The following is a 3,738-nucleotide window of genomic DNA, read 5'->3' as shown; positions in this document are numbered from 1 at the left end:
GTGTGTGCGTGTGTGTGTGTGTGTGTTTTGTTGCAGTCACTCCTGTGTGTGTGTGTGTGTGTGTGAGTGAGCATGTCTTTTCTACATTGCATTTGTGCTCTAGTACCAGGCCTTCATTTCTGTGTGGAAATTTTCAGATTTATGCTGGATTCATTTTTTATTTTTTTTTTACAAATGAAAAAAAAAATTACAGATTTTTCCGCATTTCCCATTCATTTTCAGTTGGGATGCATTTTGAAGTGCCCGCTTTTGCAATTATGCCACATAAATGTGCAGAAATGCCACACAAGTTGTATATTTTTTTTTAATCTAAAACTCTTTTATTTTACTTAAATGTAAATTAAAACAACACCAAAAAACTAAAACAAAAAAGAAAACAAAAAACAACTGCAATAAGCATATGAATGGTGTGTGCGAGTGTGTGTGTGCGCGCGTTTTTGTGACAAATGAGGACATAAATGTGTATAATGACAAAGGTATGACAGGTATTACAAGGAGAAGGTGACTTACCAGATTTGTAAAAAAAAAAAAAAAAAAATCTACATACCTTCAGAACAACCGAATCAAGCCCATTTTTTTATGTGAATACAGATAGAAAATGTTGAAATTCACAAAATCTTATTCCACTGAGATGAAGGGAACCATTTTTTTTAACTAAGTAAATAAACTGGGGAAGTACCCCAAGGACCAATTGAGGGTTAATGAAGAGTAACTGTTAGCTCTCTACATTTTCCAAGTAGCTTGCCCAACACTTTTGATAAGTTTGGACTTTGTGCACACAAGATATGGGCATATTAGTCATAATGGGCCGCACCTAACAAATGTGTCGGATCATGTCTGCAACAACAGATCCAAATTCTTTTGATAACTTTTTTTTCCAGCATGTGCAATGTGTGGCGAAGGAGGAGTTACAAAACATATGGTTTTATCCAAATAGAAAAGTTATGTTATCTTATATGTTTAATGCATGTTTGCGGTTATCGGTGAAAATGTAAAGTAGCTTATTATAGCATCACCCTGTGGCCTGTTTTCACAAAAATTTGGTACACACTTGTTTTCACATGATATATGAATATGTCCATTTTCATACTGGTATAGGACATTCAGAATTTATTAGCTGCTGAGAATGGACTGCTGGTGGCCATGTTGGTTGGTTTATTTATTGATTGATTGATTGATTTTTTTTATAGTTGAGTCATATTAGAAGATATGTCGTCCCACCAAAGAAGATTCAAACCAATTTCAGACTTCACAGATCATTTAGTAATACTGTTATTAAGGAGTTTACTTGTAAAGTGTCATTTTAATTCAACTTGGCGAGCATCCGCAGAATGTCATGTGTGTAATAGTACATTGTTGGGCTTGAGAAAAGGGTTTAGGGTTTCAGAGTTAAAACGCAAATTGCCTTCTTATAGCGCCACCTAGCGTAAGACGGATGCATGTCTGTGCACATGAGATGATGGGACCATCCTGCTAAGACTGGGGTCTCTACGATTGATGGGCTTTAATGTCCTCTGACTTCTTTGGACACTCAAGGGCAGTAAGCAGTTAAACTATCTGTGCTACAAACCAGGGCTGCGTTTCTCAAAAGCATCGCAAGCCTAGCTCCACTGGTGACATTGGTTCTACTTAAGCTTACAATGCTGGGAAACGCAGGCCAGTTTGAGCGATCTCAAACTAATCCCTGTGCCTAATGAGCGATCATTAATGTAATGTGACTCTCGACTCCTCACTCACCCGCAGTCTCAGAGACGGCCAGTGATTCGAATGACTCCAGCCTTCCTACATTAAGAAGCATACTGCACAAGATAGCTTCGAGGCCGGTAGCGTCAGGATACTACACGGCCTTCATGCCCGTACTGGTCTGCAATGCCTTAGGGAGCAGCCTGGGCTGAAGGACCCCATGTCTGAGACTCTCAGGGCTGCTGGCTGCTTTCCTGAAGTGTCCTCCTTTATTACTGGTGTGTTGAACTCAGTGGTGATCAGTGTGCCGCTGTACCCGCTCTCTGTGCTGTGGCTAACAAGACGTATGCTGTATAGCCGATGTTAAGCAATGAAGCCGTGCAACTGCTCCGTTCTATTAAAATCTGAAACAACCCATATGCAATTGGGAGAAAACGCCTGTTTTGGTTCTTCTCAAATACTTTTTTTTTTCTAGAGCCTGTGAAACCTTGTGTCGATTTAGTTTCGAGCTGTTTGTATTGTTTCTAATAAATAATAATGACACATATTTCACTTAAAGGAGGTCAGAATGAGGTTGTTTCTTCATCAGGTTTGGAGAAATGCAGCACTGCATCAGTGTCTCAACAACGGATGCTCTGCAGTGAATGGGTGCCGTCAGAATGAGAGTCCAAACAGCTGATAAAAACATCACAAGTAATCCACAAGCAATCCACAGCACTCCAGTCCATCAGTGAACACCTGGAGAAGACAAAAGCTGAAACACATCCAGCATTAAGACGTTATTAACTAAAATATGAGTCTAAGTGGACGTCCATGACATGCGGAGTCCCACAAGGCTCAATTCTTGCACCGCTCTTGTTTAGCCTGTATATGCTCCCACTAAGTCAAATAATGAGAAAGCACCAAATTGCCAGCATTAAGACGTTATTAACTAAAATATGAGTCTAAGTGGACGTCCATGACATGCGGAGTCCCACAAGGCTCAATTCTTGCACCGCTCTTGTTTAGCCTGTATATGCTCCCACTAAGTCAAATAATGAGAAAGCACCAAATTGCCTATCACAGCTATGCTGATGAAACCCAGATTTACCTAGCCTTATCTCCAAATGAAAGTAAAAAGTGCATCTCCTGTTGTCTCTCACATCAGAATCCAGCCACGTAGAGCTGTTTTGGCTTGTAATTGGTGCTTGATCTGTGCAGATTTCTCTCCTGATTCAGACCAGACCGCTTTGAGAAAGCAATATTATGAAATCGAAAACTTGTGTTTTAGCCGCAAGCAATGGTCTGAAGTTAAAAAAAAATAAACGTCTTGATGGATTTGTTTGTTTTTTTGTCTTCTCAAGACATTAACTGATGGACTGGATTATTGTGATGTTTTTATCAGCTGTTTGGACTCTCATTCTGACGGCACCCATTCACTGCAGAGCATCCATTGCATCCAGACACTGATGCAGTGCTACATTTCTCCAAACCTGATGAAGACACAAACTCATCCTAATCTGGGATGGCCTGAGGATGAGCACGTTTTCAGCAAATGTTTATTTTTGGGTGAACTATTCCTTTATATTATATTGAAAATGTGTGTGATTTTCTACTTTTTTATGTATCTGATTTCTACAATAATTCAGCACTAATTCCAAATGGAATCAAACGAGTTTTAAAATAAGGTCTTGTAAGAGAAACTGTAAAAGTGCTGTTGTTGTTCCAAGTTCCAGCAGCATAGTGACTCACAACAAAGTATGCCAGCACTTGTGTTTATTTAGGATTGTGCATCAGTACCTGAAGGTTAGGCGCTGCAGGTAGATGCACTGCTTCAACTGCGCTGTTGAAGATAACACGCTGTCTCTCTCGTCCTCTAGAAACGCGTCCACTGTTTTCACTATAGCGTTAGTTTCGGGTTAAGAGAATCCTCGCTCTCTTCACACTCGGTTACCGTTACCTCACTGCGCCGCAGGTTCGTCCAATCACAATGCAGAAGCGCTGCGCGTTTATCCAATCACAATACAGTAGCGAGCGATTGAGCCAATCAGAGCGAGCGGACTGCATCTGTGCTGT

The sequence above is a fragment of the Sinocyclocheilus grahami genome, unplaced genomic scaffold, assembly GCF_001515645.1.
Source record: "Sinocyclocheilus grahami isolate Dianchi unplaced genomic scaffold, SAMN03320097.WGS_v1.1 scaffold983.1, whole genome shotgun sequence".
NCBI lineage: Eukaryota > Metazoa > Chordata > Actinopteri > Cypriniformes > Cyprinidae > Sinocyclocheilus > Sinocyclocheilus grahami.
Note: the sequence above shows the minus strand (reverse complement) of the source record.